The sequence below is a fragment of the Emydura macquarii genome, unplaced genomic scaffold (assembly GCF_026122565.2).
Source record: "Emydura macquarii macquarii isolate MOO-44397 ecotype Brisbane River unplaced genomic scaffold, CSIRO-AGI_Emac_v2 contig_2681, whole genome shotgun sequence".
Classification (NCBI taxonomy): Eukaryota; Metazoa; Chordata; order Testudines; family Chelidae; genus Emydura; species Emydura macquarii.
Genome location: NW_027132818.1, coordinates 4471900 through 4494861, shown reverse-complemented (window position 1 = coordinate 4494861; position 22962 = coordinate 4471900). Strand labels below are relative to the sequence as shown.

General features: G+C 40.0%; 1 long non-coding RNA gene across 1 annotated transcript in view; it reads right to left on the bottom strand.

Moving 5' to 3' along the window:
* Window positions 1-983: 983 nt before the first annotated feature.
* The window catches only part of LOC137164713 (uncharacterized), a 58913-nt gene continuing 36934 nt past the window's right edge, over window positions 984-22962 (bottom strand). Inside the window, exon 2 of the long non-coding RNA XR_010923177.1 lies at window positions 984-1452. This is a non-coding gene — a long non-coding RNA (uncharacterized lncRNA). The remainder of the gene's footprint in view (window positions 1453-22962) is intronic.

Here is a 22962-nt window from a genome sequence, read left to right as displayed (position 1 = left end):
GTTCATGATTTCAAAAACTGATGAAAAGTTCAGAATTCTCCCTGAGTCATTTAAATCCAGGGTAGAATATGGTAGTGAAACAAAAATCTATTTTATTCACTTTCCAAAAGCAACTTTTAGATTTTGCATGAAGAATGAAGGGCCAAATGCTGCTCTTGCTAACACCAGTTAAATCTGGAGTAGCTATTCCCTTCACTGGAGTTACATTTCTATTTATAGCAGCATAACTGAGATGAGAATCTGACTTGAAAGCCTTTAATGTTCAATGTCAGTTCCCGCAGAAGAAGAGGGCCCTGGGAGTTAGTGCTTTTAACATGTGGTCTGGCATTAAGTAATTCTAGCCCCAGAGCAATAAAATATAAAAAATGGCTGCTTCAGTCTGAGCTGGTTCCTAAGAATTATATGGTATCTGGTTACTAATTTATACAACCACAAACCTAAAAGAATGGTAACTGTGGTTCTTCAAGATGATTGTCTGCATGAATCCAACGTCAATGAAGCATGCACTGTGGGTGTATGACCTGGAAACTTTCTGGGTAGCTGTGTCTTGCTGGTACTGTGCATGCACCCCACCTATCTCTTCCTCATGATGCCTTCACCTGAGGTTATGTATGGAATATCAAAAATAGAAACATTTATGACAAGCAGCTGTGGCTACCTGAGACCTGAAGGAATGTGTTTGGACACAAAGGTACTAGAATGCCAGCTGGTTCATTGCAGACAGGGTGCATAATCAAATCAAATCCATTTGGCTATTTTCTGCATGGAAATACAGGTAGGTCAACAGACTGATTTAGGTGGAAATGAGAGGTGATCTTTGCTAAGAGGTGAGGGGTGGGCCAAAATAAAACACCTTACATTTAGGGAACACCCAATATATGATGGATAAGGCATTAGTGCCTGCATCTCAGAGACTGTCCAGGGCTGATGTGACTCCCTCTAGGAATGCAGTCTTCACAGATGGTACCCAGAGCACTCGGACAGTGGCTCAAACAGCGGTTTCATCAATATGGTGATACCCAGAATTTATTAGTGGGATTGGAGAACACAATACAATCCTGTACTGGTGGTGAAATTGTAGCCAAATGGCCTCTGATTGAGCCAAGGAAGAGGTTGATTGCTTGAGGTGAAGCAGGGAGCCTGGAATAAGAGGAGTGTAAGACTGGCCAGGTTCAGATCCTTTTGTCTTACCCAGATGACTAGCCCCTTCCATTTCATAAAGTAAAGATCCCTCAGGGAAAATTTTAGTCTTTCCAGAAGAATTTCTGAACTTTTGTATAGCAATTACTGTCCAAACTGCTCTGCCAGCCAGAATCCAGGCCATCAGGCACCACAGACGAGGATGCAGAATCTGGTCTCACCTCTGCCACAGAAGATCCAGCAGGTCAGAGTAGCAGAGTATACAGCCCATGGCAGTGTTACAAGCAATACTTTCTGATCTTCCATAGAACTCTGAGAATGAGAGGAATCAAAAGGTTCACATAAAACAACATCTGGTTTCACTCTACAAGGATAGTGTGTTAGAGGGCACAGTGTCCTTCCATTTCTGCAACAGAACTGATCACACTTAGTATTGTATCTAAAGGGGTCTCAACCTCAGGAATACACTAGAGATTCTTGAACCCCTGAACATTCCAGGCCCATATTTCCTCATACTTACACCTGTATAACTCCAAGATTATTCCTGATTCACACCAGTAAAAGGAAGAGGAGAATCAGGCCCTTTTTCATGCTCCAATTCTGCCATACATCTGATAGCACTTATAAACTTTATCAAAGGTCTGAATGTATATTCATTTGATTTGTTTGTCTTCAGACTCAACTTTGAATTTCCAGGCTTCCCTTTAAAAAAAAAAACCAAACAAACAAAAACAACCAACACCAACATTCTTACACATTTGTTTCAGTCTACTTGCTCTCTGTTTATAGCCTTGAAGTTTTGTGACTGGGAATAGAACATTCCTGGTAAACAATGCCAACTAACTAGCAAATTGTAAAGCTATTTGAATCTAGACCTACAAAATGTGCATTGCATCCTAAAATTTCTTGTCAAATTACAAATGTAAATATAATAATCAAAGGTTTTTGCTACTTTCCTGTAAGATAGAAATCAAAAGTTACAAAGTTTCATTAAAGTACATAAAAAACATTTTATACTGAAGATATCTAGGGTTTGCCAGAGAGTCAGATTATTAATTAACATTGGATACCATGATGTAAGCTCCACCTATTTTATATTTTAATTGAAAAGAAAGAAGCTAACAATATGTAGAAGAGACCATAGGCTTGTCTGTAGGCCTACAAACATAACAATGAAATGTGTAAACAGAACAGAAATTTGTCAGTTATCGATCTTGATTTTTTCTTAGTGGCAATCACCACCATATCCAAAGACCCTCCCCAATCTAAGTCCCAGTGAAGTCAGTGGGAGTCTTTTTTTATTGATTTCATTAGTCTTTTGATTGGGTCTCATGCACTGACCAATAAAAATTACATTTCAACTTCAAGAGTGTAAATAGTACAGCTATTTTAATTTACCACTTTTAAACCAATTAACTGGAGGTATAATAAGCCATTAGGGGGAACTCCTCAATGGTATTACACTTTTCGTCTCATAAATGAAGTTAATATAAAAAAATAAAATTTTCAAGAGTGATTAGTGATTTTGGATGCTTTGGTTATTGGATGCCCCACTTTAAATACCATAACAGGTCCTGATTTTCAGAAAGAGTACCCCTTCTTAAAATCTGCCCCTATTTAAGTTGCTTCAAGTTAGGTAGCCAAAAACTGAGGTACCTAAAAATCATTGGTCACTCACTTGAAAATCTTGGCAAAGAACTTTACCTTCACCTATATTTTACATGGTATAAAACACAGACACTAACTACTACCTTTGGGCATTGGATTCAGAAACAATCTATATGATATAAGACTGTTGGGTAAGAGGAAAAATTAAGGGTGACATAAATAAGAAAATATAACAAAGTGGTTTTGCAGAAGAACAACTCAGGTTTTCCTATTTCCTTGGCAGTAGCTGTAGGCTGTAATGTTAACTACTTGGACATCTGCATCCTTAGAACAATTTATTCCTTTAGTAACCAGGGTAAACACTGGTGTGCTGCTAAGAACCAGAATATATCACTACCCAACAAAGGCAATTGAACGCAAGGAAAGAGCTTAATCTACTTTTTAATTTAATAATCTTGAATTTAAAGCCTGGAAGGGTTTTAAAATTATTATTTTTCTTTCCTTACAAGAAAGTAAATGAGCCATTTTTTAATGGCAGGAATTTCCTGAGCTTTACCCACCATGGGTGTTTTGGTGACTACTGTTAATATGCTTTCCCCATGTTCAGGTGGGATTCTTTTTTATTATTATTACTAAACTTGAATTTGGCACCCGATAAAGCATAAATTTTGCTCATAGGATACAGAACATTGGCATTAACATGAAACCTACTTGCCAAATATTATTTTGCTTTCAAATGACATGGATTGTTTGATCTCCTATGTGAATCTTTTACCATTTAGCAAAAGACTTGTTGCCAGCCATGTATAATTAAAACAGACAAAGTATGAAGAGTTGCGTTCACCCTTTAACTTTGAACAGTTGTTTGATTTATAGAATGGGAAATAGACTAGATTGACTCACTGATCCAAAGGTTTAGGATGGGAGACTGTGGGGGTGGAGGGGCAAACTTGGTTTGAGTATCTGTCAATCAATGGTTTCCCTTAATCCATCCTGAGCAACTAGTATGATTCACAAATGGTTTTGCAACACTATATTGGATACTATGCAGATCAGATGCACAGACACTGTAGTATTTTTCAGCTGGCCAGCAGCTATCATTTTGGGAAGGGGGAAAGAAAACAGTGTAGAGAGAGATTAATAAATTACTTCTATCTTTTCAGCCTTCTAGTTCAGCCATAGTTTCTGAAAGACAGGCTTGCATTAAAAATAGTTTGTAAAGCTTTAGATGATAGAATAAAGCAGCCAGAACTGGGTAGGTGTCTTTTATTTGCTCTAGAAGCACCAAAGTGGCACCCAAGCACACAGTAAATTATGGCAGGTTTTGCCAGAAAAGACTGCAGCCAATGTTTCAGATCCCAGGATGCAAAGGTGTTTTTTCCTGACACTAGTAAGCCTTTCATTATGGAAATATTTTCCCACCAATATACAGGCAAATTGATTTTGACTGCACCACTCCGAGGTGATGAGTCAAGGCCTAACTAATTCAAATGTTCCACAGCAATAGGAAACAGTGCAGGTGCACAAATAGCTTTTCCTGCTTATAGCATTCATGTGTTCGTTACTATTTTACTCATTTCTCTTGCATTCCTGTGTGTTCTGGAATATATTTTTCACTTTATCTTTTGTTTTTTGTTTTTTTTTAAATACTATACTGTACATTGCTGCAGAGTAGAGAAACAATGACATGGTCTCTGCTATAGTAGGAAAATACTATTCCACTGATCTTTATAGGGCTGAAGCACAGTGTTATTTTTAACATGTGTATGAAGAAATGTCAATGATGGGATCTGGAGACAGCTTGGAAGGTGGGTTTTCCACCATCACAATTGCAGTATCTTGGTTTAAAACTCACTTCTCCCCACCTCAGGAAAAGATATTGATGCCAAATAAGCAGCAGAATAAAGTTCATGTTCTACTGCCATTAAGTTCTAACATTGCTGAATTAATTGGTATTAATTTTATTAATTAATTTATATTAATTCAGTGAACACAGGAAATCATTGATCAGTATCTTTAAACTGTGTACAAAGCATGGAATATATACAGTATATACATATTCACTTCTCCTTTACATGCAATCTATGGAAGAAGCAATGTTTAGCAAACAAAAGTTGAGGCATAGAAACTTGGTTAGCATGCATGGTCCTAATGAGATGCTGTATATCTTGCAAGTGAACTGGTGAGGTCTTTTTCAAAGTTGTCATGCATCATCAGGAAACTTGCATAAAAGAGTACATTTTCTGAGCAATATACGCTCAAAATTTAGCTCTACATCCCCTATTAACATCTGCATTCCTATACACTGCACTAAAAATGTACTTCATGGTGTACAAGATTGACAAGGAAGATCAGAATTCTGCATTTTCACCATTTATTGCTGCCAGACCTCCTAAAGGAATCCTCAGTGACTCAAAGCATGTGAGTGTTTAATGGGAACCCACCAAGGGATATCAACAGCACTTGCCTGCAATCTTGGTAAAAAGAGCATGTTACCATACATCCAGATGGGACTAATGTACCACAACACTCACACTGACACCCTGCAGTGGAGACATTTACAATGCTTATGGGCTCAACCCTGCTCCTAATGAAGTCAATGAAAAACTACCATTGACTTCAAATCACTGAGGCCAACAGTTTACTAGGATTCAAAAGAAGAGGAAGAGACATTTCTATGACTAATAAGATTATTCTGAATTATTACAGAATATATAATAGAACATAATATTCCAAAAACAAGCAAGTGTCATAAGGGATTATGCTTCAAGGCATAAACCAGCCCCAGACTATTGAGAGGGTAGGAAGTAAATTCCCCATAAATGCTTTCTGCAGGGTTTGTTTTTGTTTCTTCTCCAGTCTCTGAAGCAAGTGGCGGTAGCCATTATTGGTGACAGGACAGTGGGCAAGATGGTCTAATCCAGTAAGGCAACTCCTATGTTCTTGCATAATAAAGGTGTTAATTGGAGTCGTGGGGTTTTTTGACCTGGGATTGGACAGAGACCACCAAATCATGATAATTGTCAAGAGACCTGATTCTGCTCTCCCATACCAAGTGTGAAACAGGAGTATGTCCATTGTAGCCAATGGAGTCACAACAGTGTAAAACTGGGATAGGTGAGAGAAGAATCAGGCTCAATGTCTGATTTATGCTGGATTCAAATTAATGAAAATAGTAAGGGGCTCAGTCTTCTATTATCAGCCTCCTCCTTAGCTACCCATCCCCCTGTAATCAATACATTTATCACTGCTCCTCATACCCATCATAACATGGAGATAATGATTCAAACTGCTCTGATCACATATTCTATGGATATATTAAACAAACTGTGGAATAGAAGAAAGGGTGAAAACAAAGAGTAACAAGAGAAAAGCTGCAGCCATGACTTTTCGGACAGATTTTAAGGAAACCACATTAAAAAACAGCATTACCTCACAGATCATCTGAACAATGTTCTCATTCTCAATCTGTGCAAGTGGATTTTTATAGTACTGCCTATTTTTGACCAGCAAGTCACACTTGTAATTTTGCTGAAGAAAACTCTATTGCCAATATACAGTTGAAAAGCCCTCTATTGTAATGGAGAATCCCTGCAGAATTGGCAAATCACCTCTGATGACTCTTATAGGAAACAGCCAATTTTTATTCGTCTTTATATAATACCAAATAGGGTCCAATTCCCATTTCCGCTATGGCCATTTTACACCACTCTAGCTCCATAAAGTTGACCTAAAGTGGACATAAATATAATTTACTTCATCTCTGATGCCTTATACGCTGCCAAAATGGTTTCAAGTGTCATTAATATTAATGATAATCAAATGCATAGTGTTTATGCTCTGGAATTTTGTTACATGTGGTGGAATATGACTGGGGGGAAAACAGTCTCAGCTGGTATATTCTGAAAATGGTCTGATGTAGATCCTATCCTCCAAAGTATCTGCAGTCTCATCTAGCTGCTTGTTATCTTGGATTTGATTAGCATATACTCCACTCCAAATGTATATCTACATAGCACAATCTGCGATCGGGCTAGCCTACCTGAGCTACCTTGAATGTAGCAAGCATTGGTAACAATAGCAGTGAAAAGAGTGCAGTGCAAGTAGTACAAGCCTAGCCTGGATCCTGAGTATGTACTCAGCTTGGTAGCCCACTCTGAAGTCCTGTCTTCAATGCTATTGTTCCCCATGCTTCAAGTCAACGTTTTCAGGATGCGGGCCATGTTGACTGGAACCCAAAACAAAGATTTTTTTGCACCCTACTCACCACATCATATTGTGTGGTTTCCACATTTTTCCTATGCCCCCGTTTTATTTGATTATCACATTAATCAGCAACAACAAGCTGTCTCAGACAAAGACATGGTCTCTCATAAGAATAGAAGAGTATAGTAATACAAACCCCCAAGGACAAATTCAGCCCTGAAGAAAACAGGCATGACCCTGTTGCAATCTATGAAAATATTCCTGCTTATACCAAGATTGAATGTGGCTCCATGTAGTTATTTGTTCCATTATAATATTTTGTTTTTAAAGGAAACCCTGCAGAGTGGGTGTTGTTTAAGCTTCTAATTCTATTCTGTATAATACAGCATGATTTCTCACTCTGCTGAGACTCATTAAAAGATTTGAAAATGGAGAAAACTGAAAGACAGCAGTAAAACACTTGCTCTGCCAATCCACGTTTCTGTGAGGCCTTCTGTTTTGCCAAAGAACTGTCATCAGTTCACCAGTCCTGAATAGGGGCATGTTGCTGTTAATACTTGTGTAACTAACATTTCTGTACACATGCCAAAAAATATTTTTCCAGAATGGCAAGCTATCAATAAAAAAAAATAAAGATGAGCGAGAAGGGGAAACCCTTTTCCTGCTCGCGCCCACCTTCATGCCCACATTCTTCCTGTGTGCTTTGGTGTGCCAAGTCTCTAGGCTTAGAGAAAAAGGACAGTTTAATGGGTAAGGCACTAGGTTAGAATTTGGGATACCTGTGTTCAATTCCCTTCTCTGCTACAGATTTTCTGCCTGACTTTGGGAAAGTCACTTAGTCTCTCTTATTCAGTTCCCCAACCGAGAATTAGGTATAATAGTTTTCCCCTTCTTCAGAGGATCTTGTGAGGAGAAATACATTAAACGTTGTGAGATGGTCAGATATTACCATGTAAGTCCCATAGATCAGAGTTTCCCAAACTATGGGGCATGCCCAATAATACTGAAGGGTGCAAGGATCCGATGAGGCTTTGCTGAAAGGCCGGGGTCTAGAAGGAGCTCTGGCTGCCGGGGAGGGGCCAGTGCTCACAAAGTGCTGCCTACTTCTCCCCTCCCAACCCCAGTCCTTTAGCATGGCCTTGTTTGCTTTCTCTGAGCAGGGAGGAGCAAGGACAGGGAGCCAGGTCCCAGCAGACAAGACCATTTGACCATTGCAGGGAGAGAGAGGCTTCTTCAACTGCCACTTGATGAGCACCCTTCCATGTCCCCATCCCCCAAACCCTATGGGCATCAGCCACCCGCCCCCCCCCCCCACCATCCCTGTGGGCACCAGGCACCCCTCTCCCACCACCCAATCTCTCATGAAGGGGGCACACATGGCATTTGAATCTGCAAAGGGGTGGGGGCTCAGCCAAGAAGTCTGGCAACCTCTGCTCTACTTCGGAAAGAATCACGGTGGTGGCAGAATTGCCTAGCGGACAAAGTTGGAGAAGATAAAGCCAGTTATGTGTCAGAATGACTCAGATATGCTCAAAACTTGGAGCTCTCCAGCCAGTCAGAGGCAAAGAAATAGAGAACAGTACATTGACCCAAGGTGGGGAGAAGGTGGAGGACAGTCCAAAAAAAAAAAAAAAAAAAAATCACACTCAGGAAAGTAAAAAGTTTTAACAGTATCAGTCTTCTCTAGCATCCACTACTGCCTCCAAGCACAATGTTCGGGAAATCCTTATCAGCATTTTGACCTATTTTATGTTAGCTGGGCAAGTACTTTATTGCTGTCCATTATTTGCACTAGCAACCAAAAAAAGTATCAGATGAAGGACAGTTTTCCTGGTTGACAAAAAATTTCCCTTTGCATCTTCATAGTCCTTTAAATTCCATGAAGATGCTCCGTTCCAAAAACAAAGTTTGGCACTACATGACCTAAAATTGAATGAACGTTGAAGTTCATGATACCTCTTCTGATCAGGGCCTCCACATGGGGGGGGAGGAAGGGTACACTTTACCCGGGCCCGGAGATCCTGGGGGCCCAGCCCAGGCTGCAACCCCCATTACCATGAGGAAAAAATTCTTCATGGCTCATGAGATTGTATGTATGGGATGAGGGATTGTGGTATGTGCGTGGGAAGGGGCTCGTGTTACAAGTTTGTACTGGGCCTGAAAAAATTATGCTTGGGCCCTGCTTCTGGCTGACAAAGCTTTAGGGCTATATGTTCAGAGCTCTGCTCATAATCTGAGCTGTAACTAGCTGGGGGGGTAAGTGCACAGTGCATCTTAAGAAGAAGGTGTAAGTGGGACAAAAGCACATTGCATTGATACCTGGCTTGAAGGGCCTGTTGGGGGCAAAGCCAGAGAAAATAGTATATAGGAGTTGGGTAGTATTAAATAATTTGTGAGCTCTCTCCGAACCCTCACTGTCTATGTTCCACAGGCCATCAGCCACTTGGTTGTTGTTTAAAGTTTGTAAACTTGGTCATTTAAACCCTTCTGTGCCCATCTGGTTTCTTCATATTAGGTACGTTGGGTAAAGAGCAAGGGCCACAACAACCCAAAATGGAATTTTCAAAGATGTTCATGATGGTGCAATTAGTCTGATACATTAATATTTTGCTCCTTTTTGCACTCAGCTGTCTGCACGTGGGGAACAGCCCACATCAGCTGCAGTGCATTGCTTTAGTAGCCCGGCTGATTAACACTGAGCAGCCGATATTCAGAGTAACAATCATTTGGCTGCAGTTTGTGACTGGTTTCCACAGTACAAAATCCTTCCTGCTCATATTCTGGCTGATCTAAGGCTTAGAGAGAACAGCTAAATGTAAATTTTTTCAAAAAGTACAGTGATTCTCACCATTAAAATGTTCCATTGTTGTATGCAATATTGTTATAGCCATGTCAGTCCCAGGATATTAGAGAGAAGGTGAGTGAGGTAAACAGATGTTGTTCCAATAAAAGTTATTACCTCACCCATCTTGTATCTCATTAAAATGTTGGCATTTATCATTTAAAAGTAATTAACTTTGCCACAGAAATAATTAACATTACTGTGGTAATATGGCTATTACCAAATTGTAAAAGCCAACATTTCTATGGTGCACTATAAATCCTTACTGGGGTTGGGTGAACCTAAGATTTCTTCAACAACATGAAAGAATGGTGCAGGGCAGAGGGGGCCTGAGGGTGAGATGAAAGATAAAGAATGAACCAGCACAGAGTTCCTGGCTCAGCAATGTGCAGTTATGTCTCAGAAGGATAACATTCACTGAACTTTATAATATATTCTGGCTATTAGTGTTTGAGGGGGTATCAAGTCTGAATCTTGAACAGTCAGTATTCAAACATTAAAACAATCCTTGTCAACCTCTTATACTAGACACACATGATAAGTAATTTAACTATTTGCGTTTTCTTAGGGCTAGATTCTGATTTGGGGTGTGCAGCTGTGTAGGGGCATAAAGACTGCACATTTGTCAGAAACCCTGTGCACCCCAGGAGCACTGGGGTGAAGGAACTGTGGCTGTCAGAGTCAGATAATGGGTGAAAATATGCATGCACAATTAATTTCAAAAACCTCCACCTAACTGAATTTTAAATTCACATCTTCAAGTATTTGCACTGAAAGTGCTTGTGTTTGGATTTTGCTCATGCAAGTTAGCTAAACAAATTATTTGTGGCAAATTATTGACATCTCCAATTGACATACATGGAACTGGTCAGACTTTCAATGCAAGAGAATCAAAGTAGAAATAAAAGAGAAAATAAGAGCAATACTACTTCAAGCTGCAACTAGTCAACCTGGAATTCACTGGCTCATCAAAACAAATATTTGAACACAGTTTTAAGAATAACTCGATAATTTTAGGAACCATAAGAACATTGCACAACTCCCAAATGATGAGAATGAAATAATAGGATGTTAAACCTCATGCTTCAGGGCTAAATTTTTCTCACTGAGAGCCCAGGAAGGAATTTTCCGCTTACTGGCATTACACAATGCCTGATCCACATCCCTGTGACTTTAATGGGATTCTTTCCATTGACTTTAATGAGCACTGAGCAGGCCTCCCACAGGGGGAGAGAGAGATTTATCTTCTTCTCTAACCTCTGGTGTTTGCCATTGTTAGAACCAACATCCCAAGGTAGGGGCATGAGCAGGGATGATTTTGGAGGAAGGAAAAAAGTAATAGTACTCTTTCCAGCTCCACCCAACCACAATAGATTGTTCAGGTGTTCAAAGTATGATCACACATGTGCTCTGGGCTCATTGGTCTCTGAATACACCCATGGGCTCTGCTGGGCTACTTGGACTTGGCTTCCCTTCACAGAGGCTTGTGCACCCCACTTGGCTTCCTGAGCTTCCTTCTCTCTTGTGAAGTGCCCAGATGCCCGTTGGGCCCTGCAGGCTGCTTGGACTTGACTTCTTGGGGACTTCTTAGGGAACAGCGGCAATATTTTCCCAACCCCACTCTCAGCACTGGCAGAAATGGAGGTAAATCATGAATCTTTCATCATAACAGCCAAACTCTGATATACAGCCGCTTCATCACACCAGTGACATATAAGAACACAAAACTACTATAGTATTAACTATTCTTAATATTCATCATTGCATACTAGTGCCTAACTGTGGTAACAGTTCCCTATAACTGTATCGAGGAAAAAATTTATCAGTCTTGAAATACCTGCCTTTCCCCACTGATATAAATAGAAAAATCATTCAACACTTCTTTGTGGTTCCAGTTAAAGATGGAATATTTAGGATTCTTCCACAATAGGATTGTTTCCATTAGCCTTTTCCTCAGATCACATTTCCAATTGTCCATTTTTAACCCATGAAAGCATTTGTTATAAAATATAAAAATAAAAGTTGATTGCAGAGAAATCTGCGTCACACACTAATCCAGTTTGTACTGGGCTAGTGTAATTAAACAGCGTTTATAAGGAAGCAAAACAGAATGAGTAAAATCTTCAGACGTGCCTTAGAAATCTAAGTCAGCAGGACTTACTGGTATTTGAAACAGCACACTTAGAATTTAGAGTGGGTGGAGGCAAGGTCCTCACAACCAATTTAGTGTGTGGCCAGCTATGGCATTGTACATTCATACCCTCGTTTGCCACACAATATACCACGTAGACAAGCCCTATGGCTCCAAAGTCACTTTCGAAAATGAGATTTGGGCTCCTAAGTCACTTAGGTGCTTTTGAAATGCATATGCAACATCTCATAGAAAAGTTTAATAAGATTTATGTGTTTCAAGTGCCATAGAGTACAGGAGGGGACCTATTCTTCACAACTCCTATTGGTCTTAATTGCAGAGCCCTTATTCATTTAGTGAGTATTTTCATATGTGAGCAGTTTCACTGAAGTAAGTGGTACTACCACTGTTGAATGAGTTTAATGGAAGTTGAAGGCACTTAAAACCTTGCATAAATAAATCCCCTCCCCCTCCATCTCTGAACCCCAATGAGATTACACTGGTATGACTGGGGACAGAATTGGACCTGTATGTTTTTTCTTTTTAATATTACACAATAAATGTGTCTCTCCATTTAGTTTTTCTTGTTTAAAGTGTGTAATCATAATGTTAAAAGGTCTCTGCCATTTGGCCTCTCTGTTCTTTAAACACACATCTTGCACGTCATCTCACCAGGCACCAATCCCATTTGAACACAGCAGGCACTAACTAACCTCACTGTAGCAGAGCATCACTCCAAAGTCTCTGTACACACATTTTCAGTGTAAGTTCGGAGTTTTAATGGCTATAATCCACTTATGGGTTTCTTTTAAGAGGTCAAATTTCAAAGACATAAGTGCAGATGAGATATGAGCATCTGTTACTCATGTTAGAGCAAGTGAAGTGCTGAGTGCATTTCCCCAGACTAAACAAAAGATTTTTTTTAAATGCTGCATGGCTCAAATCTGATACTGAATTAATTAATGGTGCCTGTGAGACTGAGATATTATTTTACCATTTTATTCCACCTCATTGTGTTCAAATGTAGGCTTAGTGTACCCAAATAACCAGTTGTGCTTATCCTTTTATATCAAGAGAACTTAGGGTAAACCGGGAAGGACTCCAAAGCAGATGTCTTAAAAACATATCTTTCAGTCTGTGCGGCTGATAATTGGGACTGGAGATTAAGCCGCACCTCTGTTACAATCAAGTTGCTTTTCTCACCAGCCTCTCAATCATTTTAGAAGACAACATAGATGCCAAGCACTCGAGTGTTTTCTTGAAAAAGTACAGCCTGCGTCACAAGGATTTTTGACGTCAAGTATGTTTCATGTGTTAAGAATAATTTAAGAAGCTGTCCATTTCAACGAGCATAGCAAAACAGATTTATGCCAGATTTATGCCAGCAAAGAGGAATGTTATTTAATGTTCTTTTTCCATGTCAGTATTTCCTGAAATATTTTATAAATGATAAAAAACCAAATGCCTTGAGTAAGCAATTTCTAGCCATGTTAACCCAATCAGAAGTTTCACTTCCCTTCTTCTGCTGAGATTGCACAGGATCTGGCCTGTTTTCAATTATTGATATGTAGACATATGTATCTGGAGATAAGCTTCCTCACATAGACATTGTAATTGATTTAATTTAGCTTTATCTGTTATCAGGCAATGTGTTCTCCTTTATTGCTTTGATCTTGTCCGAGATTAACAAAATTTCTATTTAAATGTGGTAAATGAAAGAGATGCTTGACCAGCAACACCGTGAGGTCAAGGCTCCCTACTGTTTCTCTGGTTTAAGTGATGACTGCAACCTTATTGAACAAATTAACCAACTCAAAAAAATCCTTTCTTCCATTCAGAACACAATGGCCATACTGGGTCAGATCAATGGTCCATCTAGCCCAGTATCCTGTCTTCCAACAGTGGCCAATGACAGGTGCTTCAGAGGAAATGAACAGAACAGATAATCATCAAGTGATCCATCCCCTGTCACCCATTCCCAGCTACTGGCAAACAGAGGGAGGGACACTTCAGACTGCTCCTCCTGGCTAATAGCCATTCACAAACCTATCCTCCATGAATGTATCTAGTTATTTTTTCTGACCCTATTATAGTTTTAGTCTTCGCAACATCTTTTGCCAAGAAGTTCCACAGGTTGACTGAGCATTTTGTGCAGAAATACTTCCTTTTGTTTGTTTTAAACCTGCTTCTTAATTTCTTGTGTTAAGAGAAGGAGTCAACACCACTTCCTTATTTATTTTCTCTATACCAGTAATTTTATGGACCTCTATCATATCCTCCTTTAGTCATCTCTCATATGAAAGCTGTTCCATACCAATTCCAAGGCATCTTTTTTGAAATGGGGTGACCAGACCTGTATACAGTATTCAAGGTGGGAGTGTACCATGGATTGATAAAGAGGAAATATGATATTTTCTGTCTTATTATCTATCCCTTTCCTAATGATTCCAAATAGTGTTAGCTTTTTTTTGATTGCTGCTGCACATTGAATGGATGTTTCCAGAGATATACAATGACTTCAAGCTTTCTCTGAGTGGTAAAAGTTAATTTAGACCCCATCATTTTATATGTATAGTTGTGATTATGTTTTCTAATGTGCATTAGTTTGCATTTATCAGCATTGAATTTCATCTGCCATTGTGTTGCCTAATGACCCAGTTGTGTGAGATCCCTTTGTAACTCTTCATAGTCTGCTTTGAATTTAACTATCTTGAGTAGTTTTGTATCATCTGCAAATTTTGCCATCTCACTATTTATGAATATGTTGAACAGTACTGGTCATAGTACAGACTCTTGGGGATACCATTATTTACCTCTCTTCATTGTGAAAACTGACCATTTATTCCCTATCTTTTAATCATTTACGGATCTAGGATAGGACCTTCCTTCTTATCCCATGATTGCTTACGACTTTTTGTGAGGGACCTGATCAAAGGCTTTCTGAAAATCTAAGTACAATATATCCACTGGATCACCTTTCTCTACATGCTTGTTGACCCCCTCAAAGTATTCTAGTAGATTGGTGAGGCATGATTTCCCTTTACAACTACCATGTTGACACTTTCCCAACAAATTGTGTTCATTTATGTGTCTGATCATTCTATTCTTTACTCTAGTTTCAAACAATTTGCCTGATACTGAAATTAGGTTTAGCAGCCCATAATTGCCAGGATCACTTTTGGAACTTTTTTTAAAAAATTGGTGTCACATTAGCTATCCTCCAGTCATCTGGTACAGAAGCCCATTTAAATGACTGGTTACATACCAATTAGTAGTTCTGGAATAGTGGAATTTCACATTTGAGTTCCTTCAGAACTCTTGGGTGAAGAAGTCACTCTCTGGTGACTTACTGATTAATTTATCAATTTGTCCAAAAACCTCCTTTAATGACACCTCAATCTGGAACAGTTCCTCAGATTTGTCACCTAAAAAGAATGGCTCAGGTTTGGGAATCTCCCTCACATCCTCATCCATGAACTCCCCTGCAAAAAAATTTTAGTTTCTCTGCAATGGCCTCATCTTCCTTGAGTGCTCCTTTAGCATCTCAGTCAATCAGCCAGTGGCCCCACAGGTTGTTTAGCAGGCTTGCTGCTTCTGATGTACTTAACAAAATGTTTGTTACTTTGAGTCTTTGGCTAGCTGTTCTTCAAATTCTTTTTTGGCCTTCCTAATTGTATTTTTATACTTTACTTGCCAGAATTTATGCTCCTTTCTATTTTCCTCAGTAGGATTTAACTTCCACTTTTTAAAAAGGATGCCTTTTTGCCTCTAACTCCTTCTTTACTTTGTTATTTAGGCATAGGAGGCACTTTTTTGGTCCTCTTACTATATTTTTTAATTCATTCCACAATCAACTACATCCCCCTGCACCAGCAGGGGACTCGGAGCTCCAAAGAGCAGGAAGGCTACTCATAGCTGGACTTTCTGCCAGGAGTGGAGTACTCCCATGAACAAGCAGTCTCATCTGAGAATGTTGAGTAAGCACAATCTTTAGGGCTCCTGGCCATGCCTACTCATTCCTCTTTCTCTTAAGTGGCATTCAAATGACCAACCAAGGACTCCCAGTGAAGTAGTGACTAGGGGGGTCCTGCACTGCTCCAACCCTCTCAAGTGGGCTTTCTGCCCATAGCCATTTTGTTACAAGTCACACTTCCAGAATTGAAAGGGGGGAGGGGGGCGAGAGAAGTAACTCGGCACTGAATTAGTCCCATTGCCATTTTCATTTTTAAAATAAAGTATCTATCATGATGTTAATTTTGTAAAGGTTTTTCTCTTTGTAATAATAAAGCTCAGTTGTCACTGCAGGAAGCCCTTGGAGAAATATACAGTGCAGTTTTGTGGTTTGCAATCTCTTTCTGACCTGTTTTTCACTCAGCAAAGCAAGTGCCTGTTGATATTAGTGTGTGAAATGGAAACTAGAGCTGCGATATCAAACCAGCTCTCTAGACAGCTACCAGGGCCAGACTCTGCCGCCCTTACTCACATGGAGTAGAATCTTACTCCCGCATTTCAGGGAAACTGACATTCAAATGCTGATTTAAAAAACCCCACAAACAAACCCACCACTTGATCACATGCTTAACGTTATGCATATGAATTGACTGGGACATTTCCTGTTTAAGTGGAGAGCTAGGCAAATGTTTAACTTTTCAATTCTGTAGCAGAGGGGTGTCAAACTCGCTGATGGTGACGGGCCAAATTCTCATAAACTGCATTTCACAGGGGCCAGGCAATACCCTCCACCAAAAAACTTGGGCCATCTTCCCCTTTTCGGCGGCAGGATTTCACGGGGGACCGTGTTGCCGGACTGAGTGCATTGCCGCTTTAAGGGATTTCTCTGTGTCCCGCATCAACGCTTTAAGACATTTCACGGACTCTTAAACCAGCAATGCCGTAGCCAGAGAAATCTCTTTAAGTGCCAATGCCCTCACTTTGGGCGGCAGCACATCTCAAAAAAACTGGCTGGACGCGGACCGGATCAAAAAGGTTCGCAGGCTGGATGCGGCCCATATGTTTGACACCCCTCCTGTAGCAGAACCAAACAAAGTGGGGGAGGGAGGAAATAGTTTTGGGGCAATATTTTGACAATATTTTGTTTTTACTCATGAAAACAAAAACTGAAAAATAAAAGTTTTGGGTTGAACAAAAAACCCACACATTTAATTTTACCATAAACTGAGTATTTTGTTGTGAGTCTGTTTTTTTGATTTTTCAGGGGAGGAGAGGTTGTTTTATTTTTAAAAATTTGTTAAAATCTAGCTAAAATTTCTAAATTAGATGTCATTTTGAAATGAAAAGTGAAAACATTTTTTAAAAAAGTCAAAACCACCACATTTGGACTTTCAGGTTTTGTTTACTTTTGGGGGCCAAAACAATTAATCAAAATTTGCAAACAGTTTTGATCAACTTAAAGTTGCATTTTTTGACAAATGCTGCCTAGTTCTGCTTATGTGCTTTGTTGAACTGGAGTCTAATATATTACTCAGTATGAGAAAGGGAGGCAGAATCTAACCTTTAATAAATAGTTATTAGAAAGGAAGAATGTGCCTCCTTTTCAAGCAGACATTTTTAAATGCATTAAGCAGTAAACTTCTAGAGGTACCAGCTTCATGGTTTTTTGTTACAGTGGGTAGGCATGCAGCATGTCTTCTCCCAAAGAAACAAGAGGGGAGCCAGAGGATCACTGAAGATAGTGGAAGTGAAAGGATCCCTGTTACTGATGTAACCCCTTCCTGGTCCTGTTCACCATCCCAGTATGGGGCTATTCAAGATAAGGCAAGTCTGCCTTGTAGTTTTTACACATATTTGGGGGAGTGGGGCCTGATGTTCCTCAGAATGCTCTCCAGCATGTGTCAGGATGTGTTTGCCTCAGACCAGACCCACTCAGACAAACCCCTAGGAACAAAGTTTTATTCAGTAAGGAAATAGAACAGGACTATGGTCCAGCAGCCTCCTTTCTGCTTACCTTAAGCTCAGAGCTTCAGAGCTAAAACTTCCTGCCAAGAGGTCAATGGGTACTTCCTGGCATAAACCAGAAAGCTCTCCCAGAATGCAGCTGGTAGCTTACAATTTGTAGTTCCCACAGATGCTGCTGAAGCACACAGGACCTTGGGCTATATTGGATTTGCAAGACATTGGATGATGAAGAGGGATCCTTGTTTGGAGAGGTATACAAGGATTTTCTCCTGAAGAAAATTCAAGGTGAGGGAGGGGTACCCTGATCTACCAGCAGATGGTTCTGGGGTTTGTGTGGATAAAGAATGGCTGAACCACTCCTGTATGCTGTTAAGAGTTTCTTTCTGTTATCTCAATACTTCCAATGTCACTATCCAAGATTTATCTGAATGGTTTTTCAGAATTTTTGGGGGGAAGAATAGGGAGGGTTACGTTGGGAGAGGAGGATGTATGTCATTACAGCCAAAGCAATTCTCCTTGCCTAAAAGGATATATTTATCCTCAATGCACACACATTAGGGCAAAGTCATAAAAGTCCCAAAAAGCACCACCAATGATACAGTGCCTCGATTTGGGCCAGATTGTGGGTCCCTTCCTCCCACTGGACAGCAGTTATTCACATAAATAGTGCCACTGAATTGCACAAGTATTCCCTGTGATCTAGCTGTTTTAAAGGAAATGGGAGTTCACACTCTGGCCCCTGCTAACATGGAAGGATAAACATTAGACCTACGGCTTAATATAAATAAATCAATACAGTTCAAAATGACTAATAAATCAGTTAACTTGATGGCTATAAATAGTGATTTCTTCCAATATTAATTTACAAATATATATCTTGCTCAAAGAAAATATTAACTTTGAACAGGAAGAGGGGATGAAGATGAAAGAGAGTCATTTTTGCTGATCTTCATTAATTGAAGTGAGTTCCAATTGACCTTGGAGATTTAATGAATGTTACCAGCCCTTAATGGACTGATAAAGGACTTCCCCTACAATAACTCCCCCCCCCCCCCCCCGCCTATAAAATCTGACTCATTCTTTGGGCTGATGTTTGACTATGTCACCTAGATAGATGCAGAGTACACCAGTGCATATCAGGTGTTCAGTACTCTTATTTGTGATCATTTTCAAGGTAAGATTTCTGTGATGGGGTTGGGGGGAAGGGGGGAGAACCGCCCAGCACTACTTTTACATCTACCATAGGCCAACCTTTTCACTCTAACCTATTCTGAAACAAATGAAAGAGGGAGGCAGAAGGAAATGTTCTTTCTTGGACAGTGGTTCACATATAATGAAACTAATTCCATGCATTCTTGGGCATGTAGAACCAGGAGCTCTGGAAAGCACAACACCACTTCCCTCAGCTGAGCTACCTGGGCGTGCAGGAGTAGAAGGGTTGCACCAGCAGCTGGACAAGATCATGTAACTTTGCTGGCCTGTTTGGAGAGAGAGGCCCTGCCTCTTCCCAGCTCACTTCAGAGATGCTAGCACCACACAGGCGAGTGCAGAGACTGTGCTGACACTAGGCTGCTGTACAAGGAAGTGGAGGGGAAAGTGCAATGGGCACAAACTAGCTATATCACGCACCAAGGACCCGTCTAGAGCAAGTGCTTCTCTGTTATCACAAGTTGCTTGGAGCTAGATTTCCAAAAGGTATTTAAACACTCCCTATATAGATGTTAGGCACCAAAATATCCTTGAAAGTCTGCCCCTCCATGTCCTACTTGATGGAAATTCGAGATTGGAAATTGGCTATGCAGATTTTTTTTTTTTAAACAAACTATTGTATTATATATGGCTTTGATATTTGACACAAGGAAGAGGCAAACTCCCTTATTTCACAAAAGAACATAAAGCAGGTTTCATGTTCATTATACCAGAGAGGTCTATTGTTTCAAGTATACTTTACACCAAGTAACATTAACTCATACCTCAAAGCAAAGAAAGTATTTTATGATGTGGCTTAGCAGTTTTTACTTATGTCTCTTCAGGACGTCAAGCGACCACAACACAAGTCAGAAAAGAATTAGTGCCTGTTTCTTATTAAAGATGCAGACTTCTATGCTGAGACAAGTGAAAAACAAGTTTATTGATTATTTCTAATCAATTATATTTCTAAGGCTTACTTGTCATGAAAAATAAAAGAGTCCAGTGGCACTGGATAAAAGGGACCTAACAGAAAAACAGAAGCATTATTTTTAATATATAGTCAATGATTTTCATTCATATACCTATGCTATGCTATGCACCATAATTACAGTTTACTGACAAATTTCAGAAGCAGTTTGTAAAGCTAATTTATAAGAGATTACAGTGGTGCTCATTACACATGCCTCAGAGCAGGGTTTATATACACTGGTAAAAATTCACTTTAAGCTAACATCGATACACAGGGCAAAATATTCAGGGTGAGGTGCAGAGAGGAATCAATCACACAAACCTCATTAACATTAATGAGATTCATGAGGCAAAATACAGAAGCAATGCATAGAAAGATTTTTCCACTTATTGCCAGTGCAAATTGTTCAAATGAAAACCTTTCCTGCAGTTTAGCCTTTTTTGAATTATAATATACAACTCAAAAGCTAAAGATCTCCACAGACCTGGCATTGTACCAACACAAAAATAGTAATATCAGAAAGACTTTTTTTTAAATGAAAGACACGGTGAAGGCATAGAAATGAGAGCAAGAAGATACGAGCTGTATCCCTGGCTCTGCCATGAACTTCTCTTTTGAGCTTGGTCGACCTCTGTATCTCAATTTCCTTACCTGTAAAATAAGGAATCTGATGGGAAGCACTATACAAGTGCAATGTATTTTTATTTTTATATTTATACATGATAGACTACCTGGTGAAATTCACCTTTGTTATTTTGTTCATTTATAAAGGGGAAACTTAATCTACGTTTGCCAAAAGATCTGGTGAATCTGGGCCAGCTGCTAGGCAATCCTAAACTGAGATTTTAGACAAAATCCCTTCCTTTTAAAGGAAACTATTACATAACTTGGAAACTATTTTGTGTCAACCTGAAAGCAGGAAAACTCAATTATTTCCCTAAGCTTGTCTTTGAGATTTCAACTTCGTTTGAACTTAAACCTCAGAGAAAAATCAGAGCGCAAAAAGTTGGAGCCAAAATTAAAATAAAGGTTGAACAAAGCCCCACCAAACCAAAACCACTAAGTTTCCCAACCTCTACTTACATGTTCCATGGGGTTTTTTCTCCTTTCTTCCTAGACCTTACTTTGATGTAGGTTCTAGACTCCACAGCAGGCTTGATGCATTCTCCCAGCTGGCGATCTGCCCAAAATGGAGGTATGCAGTGCAATGTACTGTAATTCGCATCAGTCTTGTGACACTGGCAGACCAGGTGTCAACTCATGCTAAGGCCCTTAGGCCTAACTGAATACTGACAAATACATAGCTAGAAATTGGTCTGGCTCACCTGTGTGTTAATATTGTTAAAATAGGTATTAGAGTCATAAAAATGTGTTTAATGTTCAGACTTTATTAAATGCTTGTGAATTGCTGCATGCATTAATCTCACTTATAAACTGGTATACAGATATTATAAGGTAATATTTAAGTGTTTGCTCTGAAGTTATAAAAGTATTTGCTATGACACTGTAAACACAGTCAGGAGAAAAAGCATTACCAAGTGTGAAATACTAATTTTCTACAACAGGTGTCATCTCCTGTCCAACAATAGAAGGTCCCTAGAAACCAGACAATCCATTGTAAAACCATCAGCAGACAAATGACTTTGTTCACTGCTCCCCCATACCCATGATGGAGACATGCAGGTGGACTCATCCTATCAGCTTGAACTCGGGGTAAGAAAATAAAAGTCCCTGACAAGAAGGAACTGTATCTTGATGCTACTTGAACTCCAGGAGGGTGAAGATTTCTAAGCATAAGCAAGAGACCCTCAGCTCTTTAGCCTGGATTAGCTCTAAAGGACAGAGCTTGTATATTATAGCAGCTTCTATTACCATTTGGAACCCAAAACTGTAACTCACTTGTGTGTGGGGGTGTGTGTGTTTACTTGCTTTAACCTTGTAAATAACTCATTTCTTTTTCCTAGTTAATAAATCTGTAGTTGATTTTAGTTGTGAAGGGACATGTCCTCACTCTGGCTGAGAGGGGACTACCAACACCAACAAGATGCACCTGCAAGGCTTGTTCTGCCTGAAGTTTAAAAAAGAAAATATGCCACAGGACGGGGGCTGGGGAGGCGGTGAACCAGAATGAGGCTGCCTTGCCACAGATAGAGGCCCACCAAGAGGGACACAGTGGCAGACCTCACTGATCCCAAAGCTGCACGACTGAGCCTCAAAAGCAGTATTCCACAAGAGGAGAAGCTGGAGGTGGACCCCATTTTAGACTAAGCCCAAGGGGCTGTCCCAGAAATATTGCCTGTTATCCAGATCACACTTGCCTCTTTGCTTTCCTGTGGACTCCCCTCTCTCATAACAGAAAGACAAGGGGAGAGGACTTCTGTTTGTTCGCTCAAAGAACATTTCCCCCCCCCCCCCTACACACATACACACACACCCACCCACCCCTTGGATGTCTGCTTAGGGGTGCGGGAGGAAGAGAACGTTATGAAGGACCAGAAGTGGGATCTGAAGGATATTTATGGGAGCCCTTGCTCCCCCACAACAGGATTGACTACAAGCATTGTCTTCGGTGTGAGATCTGAGGTACAATTAACCTGGGGTAAGTGACTGGCCCTTTGGGACTGGGAGAAATCTAAATATTGTTGTGATTTTTGGTGTAAGGGACCATTTATCACAAAGGCAGGCTTGCCTAGGTGGCAAAATAGACTAGAGTCCAAGGGGACTGCCTGTGATTCCATGTCATGGCACTTCTAATGCTTGAGGAGTTAATACTTGATAGGTGAACTAAGTATAGAACATACAGCAAATTTGGAGTTTCTGCCCTGATTTGTAACGGTCGGCCCTGAGATTGGTACTCATGTTCATGAGCCATTCCATACAGCTTGACAAGGCTCTGATGCCATTGTCTCAAAACGAGTGCCAAACAACAACTTGGGTGTTAAGACTGTTGGTTCTAAA